This window comes from Pseudoliparis swirei, chromosome 20 (assembly GCF_029220125.1).
Source record: "Pseudoliparis swirei isolate HS2019 ecotype Mariana Trench chromosome 20, NWPU_hadal_v1, whole genome shotgun sequence".
NCBI lineage: Eukaryota > Metazoa > Chordata > Actinopteri > Perciformes > Liparidae > Pseudoliparis > Pseudoliparis swirei.
The window spans coordinates 5,192,262-5,207,969 of record NC_079407.1 but is presented as its reverse complement, the minus strand read 5'-3'; the positions used below and the strand labels follow the sequence as shown (position 1 = coordinate 5,207,969).

The window sequence follows — 15,708 nt, the reverse complement described above, 5'->3', positions numbered from 1 at the left end:
ACGGCCCATCCCGGGGAGTCAGGTGACATGGGATTGTTTATTAAAGGGGCGACGCAAAGAAAGCACCATCCACTCTTCGAGCCCGCTGTTGTTCCACCCCTTTAAATAAATAATAGATGTTCTTCTTTCCTCTAAATTTAGAAGATTTTGTGAATGTCTTGTGAAAATCTGTGCTTTTTAGAGCTAAATTGATCGTACAGGAGCATGGAGTCGTGGCTAATTTGGATCACATGTTAGTCTCATCCCATCCAACATAATTTATTCTATAGTCGAGATGTGAGAGTGGAACATTTGTAGTTTTCTCCTTCAACTTGTATCTGCTTTGATCCCAAAGAAAAAGAGGCACGATATGAAACCTCGAAGGGCAAAATATTGGATGTTTAACAGCTTTGTCAAGACCTTGATCAATAGCTAACAGACTTTTTGAAAAAAAGAGATCTCCAGCCTTGATTTCATTGTCTGAGAAGTGTTTTTCGTCATATAGTTCAGCTTCGAGGAGGGTGACGGTGTGACATGGAAGCAGAAACACAAGCAAAGGAAACAGGAGCCTGTTTACATATCTAAAAGATAGAGAGTCCTGTTTCTGGTGACATTACACAGGACAATATTCACTCTCTTTTACCTTTATTTTGGTCTCCACCAACTCCTTCGCGAGGATATCTGCTAAATGCTCCACAGTGTTCTCCAGCCGGTCGCTGACTGTCTGCTCCTGCATATGTACCTGTATACCGTGGGCTGTGGTTTTAAAGATAACGCTTAGATGCTGAGAACCCTCAAGAGAGAGAGAGAGAGAGAGGGACAAAGAAGGACTCTGTCAGGTAAACAAAGGGAAACCTTCTTTTTTTTGCGGTGTCGGAATTTTGGCCCCTTTTTGCTCTTTTTTTAAATACATCTTTTATCTTGCATGTGCCTGGAGGAACATTTTTTCCCAGCCAGCCACAACTCGGGTATATTTGTAACAGTCCAAATATCACGTTAAGCAGGCACGTGCACAGACATTTTGGGGGGCAGGTGCTCAAACCAAAAAAAAGGGCACCCGTTGCCAAAAATGTTTTGTGACAGAGTTGAAGCATTAGCAGCATTACACTGATGATGCTGTCCTCGACCTGCATTTCCTCTGGCAGTATCAGACCGCTACCTTACATTTTCTTTATGAATAAAGACGAATTATTGTATAGCAACAACAGTACAAGCGTTCTGATTGGCTAATGGGTCTTCATGCCAGCCACGTATTGCCCTCCTGGTCTGATACGGATCCGTATTGCCCTCTGACGTCATTTTCAAAATGAGCGATATTGATAGACATCAACAGCTAAGAGCAGTGGTCCTCAAACTAAGGCCAGTGGGCCGAATACGGCCCGCCTCCACATTTGGCCCGGACCTCTGAACAATACCAGAGAGGCCTTATGATTTTTTTTTCAGTCTGGCCACGCAAATCCTAGACTAGCCCTGTTAAATAGAACGGATTAAGAATACTCTCTCCCTCTCTTCTCTCTTCTCTCTCCCTCTCTTCTCTCTTCTCTCCCTCTCTCTATTCTCTAAACATAACTAACGTCAGTAAACAGCTGGACGAGGCTTTGAAATCACGGATTTCGTGAGTTTTTGTTTGTTTATTTGTTTAGGAAACGTCGGACCAGTTGTGACGTCATGTCATGTTTTCAGCAGCGCTAATGTTGTGGTTGATTCATCACAAAACAACGTCAGGGGACAAACACCGTCATGATCTGTTTGTCTGGTGCTGCGCGTCAGAGGAGAAGGAGGGGCGCGGCGGGGGGAAGAGGGGGCGGGGGAGGGGCTCGTGAGCGCCGCGGAGCATGTCGGGTCGAAATTCTCACAAGAACTCAAATAAATGCCCCGTCGGATATTAAAACACATTTGGGGGGACTTGATGACAGAGAGAGTAACTTGTATTCTTGAATGCTGATGAATGAAAAAAGTGGGCTCCAGCAAAAAGGGCACTTTTCTCATTCAGGGCAAAAGGGCTGGTGCTTGAGCACCACTAGGGCTCTATCTGTGCACGTGCCTGACGTTAAGTATGACAGCTCTCTATGAAAACAAGGATAAGATACTTAGAAAATGGAGTAAACCTCAGCAGATGGACATTTAAAGAGAGAGCTCCACCTTCCTGGGATGTGTGCAGCAGCTGTAAAAGCTGTAGGTGGTTAAAAAAAAAAAAAAAAGGCCAAGTCAGGCATCTGGGCCCCCGAATGATAAGACAGCCATAAGCAAACCCTAACCCTAACCCTAACCCTTCCAGCAAGACGACATGTATTTGTAAAAAGCACTTTCAATTACCTGAAAGCATGAAAGATAGAGTCTAGTCCTCTGACAGCGAGAGAGCGAGAGAGCGCTTCATACGCGCTTCAGACGGGGAAACAGTGAAATACATTTAAATGACTGAAAAAAAAAAAGGGGGTTTTATATTGCAGCCAATTGCGGCGGTTTTATTGTTCACCACTGAGCTGAACGCATTGCTTCCTCTGTCACTAAATACCACATACTGTGTGCATTGCTTTTATAAAAGCACTTTCCATGCCTCAGTCCTGTAATAACTCACTTCTGTTACTTTGCCTGAGAGGAACAGGCATGCCACAGTAAAGTTATTTTAAAGTAATAATCCACCAGCCTTCTGTGGTTTGTTTGCTGCTCTGTTGCTGATATGGCGCAACAGTGATTCATGAAGCTTTCATGTTTGAAAGCAGCTGTCAACTCGCTCTGGGAAAGTCCTCTGTCACTCTGTTGATGATTTATTTGCAATCGCAGGCAGAGGAAAAGGGTAGTTAGCATGAGAGGCTACGGCTGCCACGGCTGGACGGAGAAATAAGAGCGCCACTTAGACCTCAGAGGCAGAAAAACGACAGAAAACGACAGCTTAATTGGACAGAGGAAGGCAGGTGTACTTTTCCGTCTGGCGCAGTCGGTACGCACGACGAGTGCCAAGTCAATGACGGGTGGAGGATAGACAGACAGAGACTTCTTCCATTTACAGTTTATAGATTGGCAGATGTCTTCATTAAGTGCTCCGAACTATATATATATATTTATATTTATATACAGTATATATTTATATATATATTTATATTTATATATATATTTATATATATATTTATATATTTGTGAATGCGTTGTGTGCAGATTAGCATTTAAAAAAAACTAGACTGCAACTGAAGGAGAGCAAAATGGGTCATGTTCACTATTATATTTACTTAGTGTCTACAAATTCAACAATGTCTGTTTCTGTCTCTCTAAACTTTACGAACTCCACAGCCAATCAGTGGCACTCGGGCCTGTTTTTTCACCTATTGATGATATAACTGAAAATATCCTGTCCATAAAAGTTGTTTAATAAAACCCAGACGCTACTCGTCAAGAGGATACATTCTTGTTGCTTTTGGTGTTGAACACTCTTCTATGTAAAGTGCAGTGTATATATAATGATAAGGCATTCTACGCTGCCGCTTGACTTCTAATTTTAGCCTAAAGAGCAAACACAAGAGGCCACTGCTCACCTGCCTACACACACACACACACACACACACACTAGAGTGGGAAATGATACTGAATGAGACAGAAAGAGGAACCGTCAATGATTAAATACATGAGTGTTGAGCGTTTTATGAATTTATGTTTCTTGTGAACACCGTTATAAATCACTTCACACAGCCTTCACGTTGGGTCTCCGTGTGCACTGGAGCGGAGCTTGTGAATTCCTGTGTGCATATATATATCTATATATATATATATATCTATATCTATATATATCTGTATGCATAAATGTGTGTCACTGTATTAGTTCCCTGGATTTAAACACTGATTGGGGGAAAGGGTCAGCGCGTTCTATACGAGTGAGAAGAGTACACATAAAAAAGAAGGTATGTTCCAGAGTGTCAGATAGGTGTGGATGAGAGGATTAGACTCTAAATTGATGCATGTAATGAGTTATAGATTAGTGATTATCTAATTCCGATATGATTAGATAACATATTATGTCCCGATAACCAAGCTTAGATTACTTTCCTCCAAAATACAAAATGATTATTGTTATTCTGTTATTTAAAAATGTTCGGTTAAAACCCTCGCCTCCTGCGTAGACAGTACAATTCAGAATGGATTCATCCTTTTCTCCAGAAGTTCTACTCTATGTGCAGGTTTCTCTTTTAAAAACCAATCAGACTTTGAAAAAAAGAAATGCATTTCTTTTGTAATCTCTCTTGGTTGACTTTGTAACACTGCTGATTGGAGGACGGGAGAGGTAGAGCGAGAGGGGAGGACAGTGAAGGAGGGGAACGTTAGGAGGACGAAAAGCTGCAATATAAATGGAAGATGAAGAGAACGCCTCGGCGTGGCTGGAAGAAAATGGAAGAGCCGAGTCTTTATCCCGATAATTGGGAAACAAAATGAAGATTTGGAAGGAAAAAAACCAATCATTTCAGTTATGGAGAAGCTACTGAACCAAACAATATCCGACTGTCTCCCTCTCATCGCTATGATAGAAGAGCAGTTTAATTGAATTACAGTGACGTCACCATTGACAACCGAGAGAGGAATTTCTTTCACCGGCTTGTGCTGATGTGACAAAGAGAGCCTCGGTACACGAGGACAAAAACCTCGTTAGATCCGATATTCAATGGAAGACAAAGGAACAAAAACACTGTACTTTATGTTTCAAAAGCAATCAATCTAGGGACTGTATAATTTTTTTTTTTAAAGGCCCTTAAAGAGAGCGTCGCGAAACACAACCGCATCAAATCGCGATGTCTGAAATAACAGAAAACTAAAGCGTTTATTTGTTTTCTTAATCTAAGTATATACCCCACATTTAAATACACACGCCATGCAGCTTGTGTATGCTCAATGTGAGACGTTCTCATTCCCAAACCATGAGGTAAGGAGAGACGACATTTACCTGTGTTTACTTTCACGGCTCATCATTTGATTTATATGACATGACATTTCAGAGCTAATCTCTTATTTAGGGTATGTTTGCCATTTCCACTTCAACCGTGGTTGTTCCTTGACACTGAAAACACACCCCTCCACGGGCCATAGCAGTCGCTGCATGGTGGAGGAACACATCTGCAGAAACTCCCACACACACACACACATTCAGACACACATGATATGGACAACTATAAAGGGAATTCACATTATGACTAGATTTTCTACGTTATAGATAGAAAGAACATGGAGGATGGGGAAAAGGGGATTGGATTAGATTGGAGTGGAAAGGAAGGGACAAGTGAGTGTTAAAAGGATGGAGTAGTTACTTAGCAGCAGTTGTGACGGTCATTTTCTTTAGCGGGCTAGAAGTTGGGTCAAGCATTTGGTGTGTGTGTGTGTGTGTGTGTGTGCGCGTACAAACAACTGTCCTTGTGCAGAAAAGGTCTGCCACGTTGTATTTTTATGATGGGTATTTCAGAGTTGCATGTAATGTGATGTGTCTGTGTGTGTGTGTGTGTGTGTGTGTGTGTATTTGTGTGCCTTGGAATATAATTAGCTGTGCAGAGAGGTGATGTTGGTAGACTGGCATCTGTTTGTTTGGGAGACACTTGAGAAGCTGTGAAGTGACAGGAAAGGCTGCTTGGCACCATTGAGTGTGTGTGTGTGTGTTTGTGTGTCTCGGTGTGTGTGTGTGTGCAATCAGGAGAAACAGAAGGCCCTTTCACACAACGTGTTCAAGGTGGGAATGTTGCGGCATTATTACACCCTTCCGTGTAAAAAGTACGGGCACAAACCGGGGGGAGAGGAAGAGAGCCTTCAGATGAAAAGAGCGTTTAACGTTCGCTCCCCGCTCACCACGGCGTGGCATGTTGCAGAGAGCAGATATTCAGTGTGGCCGTGTGTCACATATCGCTTCTCTCATTGGTCGCACTTTGAAAGTGAACTTTAGTGTGGCAGCCACGTTTAAAGTTGACCACACGCAGATGCTGTTGTGTCACAGGACACGCCTCTTTTTTGCCTCCACGAGGCCGGGATGCTTTTTTTGGGGCGGCGTTATGCGGGCGTCGTTGGGTTCAGTGTAAAACTCAACTCAATAACACAAAAAGAGAGAACATCTTCTTTTTTCCCGCCATAAAAAACAATTCAGATTTTGTATATGTATATTTAATAAGCTGATTTTGATGTTTTTAAACTCAATCTCCCAAAATATGAGCGCGATCTGGAGAAGGCTTTATAGCAGTAGGTTGACGTTGAAGCTGGGAAAGAGTTATCTTGAATGTTCGTTTGAATAAATAAAATGTGAAAAATCCAAATAATTGAAAGAGGGTGTCTGTTCGGCTTCTTGTCAAACCTATCCGACGGTTGCATCGGGGACTCATGACCTCAGTGAACAGTGTTTCAAATAAAAAAAATTAAACGGATGATTCAAGGAATGAGGACCCGCCTTTGTCAAATAGGTTCACGTATGTAAATCCCTCCACACACACACACACACACACACACACTCAGTTCGAGTGCCTCCGCCCACTGGCACACTGTGGTGAACTTCACCCCATCTCACCTGCATGTTTATTCAAACTCAGAAGAGCACTCGCACACCTTAGTGTGTCGAACGGGAACAATCTCACACCTGAGCGAGTGTGTGAGCGAGTGGGAGAGCGAGGGGACGGGGCTTGAAAGAGAGCGAGCGGTGGGTTCTTTGTGTGTGAAGGTGAATGGATACCGGTGTCTCGTTCCTCCCCTTGATGACGCAGGATAGGGCCCCAGTGAAAAGGCAGAGTCACCGCACGTGTGTGTGTGTGTGTGTGTGTGTGTGTGTGTGTGTGTGTGTGTGTGTGTGTGTGTGTGTGTGTGTGTGTGTGTGTGTGTGTGTGTGTGTGTGTGTGAGTGAGAGTGTGTTGTTGCGAGTGTATATTTGTTTTACAGCTGATCTCTCGGGGACATTTGATGGTCCAGTTGAGTTTGTTTGTTTGCCTCCACGTGGGAGTTTGGACAATCCTCCGGGTGGTTTAGAGCGAGGGAGCCATGACCGCCGATCGCTTAAATCAAAAATCCTAAATTGAAGTTTTTAAAAGCAAAATGTCCAAAAGATATATACAGTATATATATATATATATATACACTACCGTTCAAAAGTTTGGGGTCACCTTGACAATTTCGTGTCTTCCATGAAAACTCACACTTTTATTTATCAAATGAATTGAACATTTCATCGAACATATCGTCAAGACATTGACAAGGTTAGAAATAGTGATTAATATTTGAAGTATTAATTTTGTTCTTCAAACTTCAAGCTCAAAGGAAGGCCAGTTGTATAGCTTATATCACCAGCATAACTGTTTTCAGCTGTGCTAACATAATTGCACAAGGGTTTTCTAATCAGATATTAGTCTTCTAAGGCGATTAGCAAACACAATGTACCATTAGAACACTGGAGTGATAGTTGATGGAAATGGGCCTCTATACACCTCTGGAGATATTTCAATAGAAACCAGACGTTTCCACCTAGAATAGTCATTTACCACATTAACAATGTAGAGAGTGTATTTTTGATTAATGTTATCTTTATTGAAAAAACAGTGCTTTTCTTTAAAAAATAAAGACATTTCTAAGTGACCCCAAACTTTTGAACGGTAGTGTATATATATATAATCTACCGAGGGATTTAGTCGGGTGGGTGTCAAGGCAAACATCCTTGGGGGCTCCGACGGGCCGTTCCTCAGGCAGCCGTCCGGTTGCTATGGCGCTGATCACACACAGGAAGAGAGCAATGATGGGGCCTTCCATAGTATTGTTGTTTTGTTGCCGCCGTTTCTCCGGCTTCATCTATTCCCTGGCTGCCGTTTGAAGCATCTCAGCTACCGAGATGTCTTTGTTTCTTGTCTCGGGTGATGCATTTCACTAATTGACCTCTGGCAGAGAGTCTGAGGCACTCCATCTCAGGCATGCGACAAAATGATCCCCTCTCGCTGTCGTCGCCGCCCGTCACCCAGACGAGCTGCACCAGATGTGCGACGTGATTCACCGCGCTCGTGTTCTTCTGCCGCATCAGGCCCTCACGTCGCCGGCATCGCTTTATGTCGGTGTCCTTGTCCGTCTTCAGAGTTTTATCCCCGCCGCCACGGGAGAGACTCTCGTAATTCACATGGCGGTTTTTTTTCTTCTTCCTTCTCCACTCGACGTGAACGTTTGTTTTGCGACGGGAATATTTCACGCTCCGCGACAGTGCCAGAACCTTTTCAAACACGGAGTCATTATATAAATAGGGGAATCAATAGCGTAAAGCTGTTTATTGAGACAAGCCAGAGATGCATGACTCTGTCAATAGTGCACGAAGTTGATCTGGGTTATGGTAATACTGTAACGAGATGGAAATCCGTATTTACTTTCACAGGAAATAAGGGTGCGTTCAAGACGTCTCGATACCGATACCTGCGCTTTGGGTATCAGCCAATACCCCCAACGTATAATTATTGAGCTGTGTGCCTCACTGTGGAAGTGACTGGTCCTTCTCTACGTGTACGGCAACAACAGGCTTGACTCAAACATTGCTTTCTTTACTTAGAGAAAACAAAACGGGTCAAATAGACACATATATTGAATATAAATGTACTTTTGTATTTATTAAAATAATGACATCCGATCTGTTTCCAATACTAATGCCTTGACGTTAAGGAAATACTGTTATTAACTTTATTGTTGCCAGTTAAAGGAGACGAGACTCTCATGTCAGGCAGTTTAACCCTCCTGTTACCTTCGGGTCAATTTGACCCCATTCAATGTTTAACCCTCCTGTTACCTTTATTTTTACTGACATATTTTACCCTCGGGGTCAATTTTACCCCGAGGGTAAAACCTCCAGAAAATTATTAGAATTAATATTGTTTCCGAAGTTTAAGTGTGAGGTACTTTATGTTTGTTTGTTGACTACCTAAATAGCCCTTTAAATATATAAAAAAGTTGATATTTCTTATATGTTTGACACAGTGAAAAACAGCCTGGGGTCAAATTGTCCCCAAAGAACACCGACATTAAACATTGAATGGGGTCAAATTGACCCTAAAGGGAACAGGAGGGTTAAAATGCAGCCAGAATGCGGTTAGCTGAGCATAAAGACGGGAAAACAAAACACCCAAAACCTTTTTGTTTAATCGTAATATCAATTAATATTCAATAGTACAGACACAAGAGTGGCAATTAGCGTATTTATCAGAATGTCAAACTATTCGGGAAAAGAAGAACAGGTGGCCCAAGATTAAGATCAGCATATTCCTGGAAGATGTCTACTTTATCTCTGATAACGGATCTGTAACCGAGGAGTAAACTGGAGACGGTATATTGGAGAAAATATGTGGCACCATGCAATAATGGCAGGCGGCAAACCAGAAATGCGGCGTGAAAAGAAGAAAAAAAACTGTGTGATGTATTTCCCAGTGTGTCTGTGCACAAGAGACCATGTCAAATTGGTTAAAATTATAATTTTTCCATGTGGTGTCATTTAATCTCCTCGCATTTTGTGAGGTTACAATTCAATTCCAATGTCCTTGGCAACCGCACAGCAGGCAATCGACTGATAAGCTTGTTTAAATTGAGATTTCACACAGTGGGATTGAGTGTGTTAGGGAGAGAGAGGGAGGGAGAGAGAGAGAGAGAGAGAGAGAAAGATGTGTACATGCATGTGTCGAGAAATAAAATCAAGCATGGATAGAACCAGGTCGGGGAGATTAAAATACGATTATTAACACGGTAGAACCAAGGGCAGGGAGAGATGGAGGGAGGCATACAGTAGAAGAGGAGGAGGAAGAGGAGGGTCTTGTACTTTCCAGCCTATCAGCCGGAGGAAGGCGGAGTCTAGCATCAGGAAGGAGGGAGCAGAGCAGCAGCAGAAACAGAGGAGAGAAAAAAAGTCAGCATGTAAGAGAAGCAGGGAGAGGTGGGACGTTCGAGGTCGGCAGACAGAGAGATGCAGTGCCTCGGTGAGCGCGTCTGCGCGGCTGTCAGTCCTCTTCATCCTCCTCGCCGGGGACCATGATGTGTGATGGAGCTGCGGAGCACCGATTTACTGCAGACGCAGCGCATGCAGAGAGAAGTTCACCTTGAGCCGGAGTCCAACAGTGCCACTCTGGACCTCTGGGATTACGAGAAGTGCTCGCCGATCGTCCCGAGACCGAGACGAACGCAGGTTTAATCGGACCGAGAGGGGCTACAGGATCTTTAACTTTGGGATTATTGATCCAGACCTGCGCCACAAGGTCTGCCGGAGAGGCTCTGAACCCGACGGTGCAGGGCCAGATAGCAAACTTGACAGCTGCCTCCGAACCAGACGAGGCACACCGCACCAAGACTGTGACCCCCCCACCCCACCGCTCACACTGGAGCCCCGCAAACCCCCCCCCACCAAGCAGGTCCCGCAGCCCAGGGACCCCGGAGCCGGCCTGACCTTGGACCGCCTGTCACCGGAGCCCCCCGTGGCACCGGCAGAGACGTCCAGCACGTCTCAGACCGGAAGGCGGTTCCACAACAAAAAGGCCGGCATCCGGGCCGCCGTGATCCTGATCGGACTCCTGCACAAGTCTCGCAACAAAGCCAAAGAGAAGGAGAAGGAGAGGGAGAGGGAGCGAGAGAGAGAGGAAAACGAAGAGTGGGTGAAGTTTGTCCCGTATCGAAGATTAATGGCTTAGGGAGCAGCCGAGAGTCTGCCGTTTTAATGTGCACAACTTTATTTGCTTGTCACGTCTGGGTTATCTTCAGGAGCTCGGGGCTCTTTGTGCTCTTTTCAGTTCAATGAATTTCCATGTGCGGTTTTATAATAGGAGCCGCGACTCTTTTCTTTTCTCAAAACGTTATTAGAGCGCGCGTGTCTCGTGCGTCTCTCGGTCAGTGGAAGCGACGGATGGGGAGGAGAGATGTAACGGTGTTGAGGATTGTAGGTGAATAGAGGTTTGTTTGTGAGTGCTTCTGAAGAGCAAACAAGAGGGCCTGAGCGGACAGAAGCAGAGCGGGGCGCATGGGAGAAAAAAGTGTTCAAAAGAGAGAGATCAAAGGAAAAGGTGCAGAGCAAATATCCACTGCTCTATTTGTGTCTTTCTATGTGTGGTTCTGAAATATTTTTCTTTTGCTCTCCACACAAGCCTCAATGGACACTTGTTGATAGCATCTAATGTTCGGTACTGGAGCACCAGGGCAGTGGAGAGAAGAAAGCGGGACACGAGCAGACTTTGAAATGAATTCCTAGAAAGCATGAAAAAGAAGTGTCTTGTCAATCTCTCGAGGACTTCTTGAGAGCCAGGTTTCTATCGTGAGAGGAAGGCCTGATGGTGCCTTCAGGGAGCCCGTTGATGCCGTGCTCCTTCAGAAAGGGCTACTTCAAAAGCACCTGTGAGGGGATTGTCACCACACGCCGTGTTGTGTGTGTGTGTGTGTGTGTGTGTGTAGATCGTCTTACTGCTAATTCTACCTCAGGGCTGCAGGTCAATATGACCCCTGGGAAAATCCCACCTGGTAACAAACGGTGTGTGAGGTTCGCTTCCCTCCGCTAAGCCGCCCCCGGGGGCGGAGCTGTTGTGGCCGAGGTCACATGATCAGCAGCGCACGGACAATTCAATTGGAATCAGAGCCGAGTTTCACTTTTTAGTGTTATTGTGGTGTAGGATGCATACAGCGTGGTCTGGGCTAGGCGTGTGTGTGTGTGTGTGTGTGATTATCTGATATGCGGCACTGAATGCACTTTGCTGCTCTGTTCTAATAGCCGGGACCAAAATAGGCTACATTAAAATAGAGTGTAACTCACTTTGCAAATGCTGATAAGTTTCTATGACCTCCGGGTGTTTGTGTGTGTGTGTGTGTGTGTGTGTGTGTGTGTGTGTGTGTGTGTGTGTGCGTGCGTGTGTTTTATTTAGTTTCCGATAGTGTAAAATGAACCCCTGGCGGCGAGGCTGGATTAGCTGCCACACCAATCGGGCAACTGGCCCAGACCTCCTGGGGCCCTGCAGGTTCGTTGTGCGGCAGCTGGTTCCTGGTGATGTGATTATGTTGTCCACTGAAATGATAGAAACCCGTCGTATGACCTCATCCTGACGTCTTAGGAATCAATACCTCGATTATTTTCAGTTCATGATACGCTGACATTGTGTATATTGTGCCTTCAATTGAACGAATCGATGAATTTCCAGCGTTCAATAAGTGGTTGGGTTCCCACAGGCTGACGGCTGCGTGGTACACACACACACACACACACACTCAGTGATAGTGAGGAAAAGGGCGGTCAGTCGGGGGTCCAGACAAGCTGTATGTACCCCGAGGTATTTCACGTCCTCGAAGCGGGCTTACTCGAACAATGAGTGCAAGGAGAAGTGAATGACCGACAACATAATGACAGGGAACACTTTGTGTCGACTTGTTTGTGGGTCTTTGGAGCAGAGCATTTGTGAAAATGTCATTTTCATTCTTTGTCCACGTTTTTTTCCCCGCTCTCCCATAAATAGGGCAACGTACACACAACATCCAAACCTACGGGAATGCAATCTTGCTCCTTGCCCGGTTCTTCTGTGTATTCCTCTCGTAGTCTCTGTGCAGATAGAGCCCCAACGTACATGCGCCCTCCATTAAGTTGAACCGCATGAGGTCCGCTGCTCGTATCTGAATGTTTATATTACCCTGCATGCATTGATGTCCTCCATAGAACATTTATCTCCAGCCGCAGACTGGTTTTTCTTCTTTTTTTTCATGTATGTGCGTGTGTGTGTGTGTGTGATGTGTGTCGCGATGTATGAGTTGTGTTTCGACAGTTCTTATAACAACAGGGGCCCAAGAGGTTATGGTTGCATGTCCCTCTTGGTTTGTGTGTTGTGCGGTGCAGGTGGTGGTAAGCGAGAGGCGAGAGAATGAGTGTGCGGGGGGAGTGTGCATGTGCGTGTATGTGTGTGTGTTGTGTGTGTGTAAGAGGAGACGGATTAATTTATGATGCCGGTGTGTTTTTGAGACCTAATCTATACTCCCAGCATCGGGCTTTCTGTTCTCACACTGTGTTGCCCCCTCCCTCCCTCCCTCCTCCCTCCCCGTCCCCGTTAAGATTAAAGGCTTTAAAACGTATCATCTAACAAGATTAAATGTATTTTGAGTAGGAATATACTCCTTTTAACCCTCCTGTTACCTTTAGGGTCAATTTGACCCCATTCAATGTTTAATGTCGGTGTTCTTTGGGGTCAATTTGACCACAGGCTGTTTTTCACTGTGTCAAACATATAAGAAATATCAACTTTTTTATATATTTAAAGGGCTATTTAGGTAGTCAACAAACAAACATAAAGTACCTCACACTTAAACTTGGAAAACAATATTAATTCTAATGATTTTCTGGAGGTTTTAATTGCTGGGGTCAAATTGACCCCGAGGGTAAAATATGTCAGTAAATATAAAGGTAACAGGAGGGTTAAATGGTCAAACGTACATATAGCCTGACCTTGAGACTAAATATGCTTTTTTTCCCCACAGGTAAATCATTTTTTATCTTTCAGCTGTTAAAGACTCAAGGAAACCCTTCTTAAGGGAAATACCTCTGAATATTTCCCCAAAATGTTGCACTATTTCTTCATCGACAGACATAATAATGCACGCACATTGACCCCCCCCCCCCCCCCACACCGCAAACATATTGAAATGGACAACATTTCACTCACTGTCAGAATTCAGTGCAATAAAAGCTCCATCATCGAAAAATCCCTCCCAGCAGCGCTGCACCTGCAGCTGCTCCTTCACCAACAGGTCTCCGTGACCGCTAACAGCCTCCCTTTAAATCAAATCCCGATTCCGATCCATACAAGGTCTTCCTCACCTTCTATATATTTATTATTTATAAGAACACCTGTCAAAGTAATGATGAGACCGGACACATAATAAAATGTTCCGAGGATTGGGTTGTTCAGTCGGATCACCGGCCTGTGGAGGAGCAGGAGGAGTCTGGGTAATGGCTCGGCAGGTCTCTCATCCTGCTTAATGTAGCAACAACTAAGGACATGGGTATTGATTTTCGAAAGTCGTCCCGCGCTAATACAAAGGGAGAGGAAATCGAGCGGGCGGATCGCGACAAATATTTGGACGCCAAAGTTTGTTTCAAAATCAATCGAGGTTTCTCAAAATGGGAAGCCGGATATGTTCCTCAGGAAAACAAACTCTCCAGAAATGCTTTTCTGCCTTGATGTTTATGCTTCATCTTTCTTTTTTCTCTCTCTGTTGTCTGACATCTTTGCAGATGGAGACAGCTTCCGTGTTATACAGAGAGTTTGAGCTCTCGCCTCCAGCTCACGGCTAGAAAAGGAAAACGACTGAATGTCTGAATTGAGTGGAGGGCGATTGATATTCTGAACATGACAAACTGAATGCACATTAATAGCTGGCCCCTTTCCTCAACTTAGATATTGCATTTTCCACATTTGTACTTTATGCAAACTGAAATTGCATCGTCGTAGTTTTCTCATCTCTCGCCGTTGCTTTAATAATTTGTTATGGTTCCACGGTTTTGTGTGATTTTCCCGGTTGTCTGATTTGCATTGTTTCGCTGTTTTAAACCCTGCATGCATATTTCCCTTTGGAGTAGATAGATTGATTTTATTTGACAGTTATGCAAGTATCTCAGCAGTAGCGGTCCCTGAAGAGAAAAATCTCATCAAACACTTGTCAGTGGTCTATTAAATATCTCTTTGAGGGTCCTTAATAAGGAGAAGGAGTTGAGGAGCTTCTGCAGGGCGTGACGACAGGGGCCGTTTTCACGAGCATGATGAAAACACTCCCCGAGAGCTCCTCACTTTGCCCGATTCTACCGAGGCGCCGCGGCTTACGGTTCATTTGGTAAACGTGTTCAACTGAGCGGGGAGTTGTGGTTGACCCCATTGCTATGGTGTATTATTTTAAACTGGTGTGATTGGTTGATGGTTACCCTCGCATTGAAAATGCGGAAGGTAATGTTTTGATCGCCGTGTATTTGTATGCGTGCGTGCGTGCGTGTTATTCGCATAAGTCAAAAAGTATTAAACCGAATCGCATGAAATTTGGTGGGATGATTGGTTATTATCCGGGGACCATTTGATTCGATTTTGGGATCTATCGGGTCCAAGGTCAAGGTCAAGGTCATGAAAGGTCACATTATTCTTTTTACCATAGCACGGTCAATTTGTATCCAATTGGCATGCAACTAATGCCAACATGTTCATAATTCAATGCCCAATCTTGTGATATCAGAAGGTATGCGCTCTACCGAGGGCCCATTCTAGTTTTCTTATGTCTTTATGTCATTTATCAATACTATTTTAACGTAACGGGCATCTCCGTTGGCTAAATCATCAGTTTCTGTGATTGCTGGTCTAACAGCGGCGCTGGTCGTCATGTGAATCTACAAACCAGTGAACATTTTCCCGGTTGTCAAATATCATAGTGTCGTGGCCACATCATCATTGCTGTGGTTGTATGGTTATCGCATTTGTGTGGGATCGACCACGAGCATTCTCCCCGCAGCATCGTTCAGCGTTTTGAGACATTTCATTTGATTTATTTCTCCCTCTTTCTCTCTCCGCCATGTTCTCCTCTGCTCAAGAAACACTTGCGCTTCCTGTTCAGTTGTTGTTTTTGTACCGTAAGAGCTCTCTCAAGGGCCGGAATGCTTTGTGAATAGCGTGTATCTTTACAAGGATCTAGTCCCAACTGTTCAGGGACATTGTTTTACATATTAGAACATGCCACAATAAAAAAAAGCGACTCTTTGTAATCTCAATG

The 15,708-nt window shown here is 44.3% G+C and overlaps 1 protein-coding gene across 9 annotated transcripts in view; it reads left to right on the top strand.

Annotated features, from left to right (window-relative positions):
- Nucleotides 1-15,708, top strand: part of rap1gap2a (RAP1 GTPase activating protein 2a) — an 82,868-nt gene that overhangs the window by 30,061 nt on the left and 37,099 nt on the right. For 2 of the 9 annotated variants that reach the window (XM_056440435.1, XM_056440434.1), the window contains exon 1: nt 9,989-10,582. The exons of the other annotated variants lie outside the window; for them this stretch is intronic. The gene's annotated coding sequence lies outside the window, so the exon portion shown is untranslated. Of the gene's footprint in view, nt 1-9,988; nt 10,583-15,708 lie in introns of those variants that run through there. 9 annotated transcript variants of the gene reach the window in all.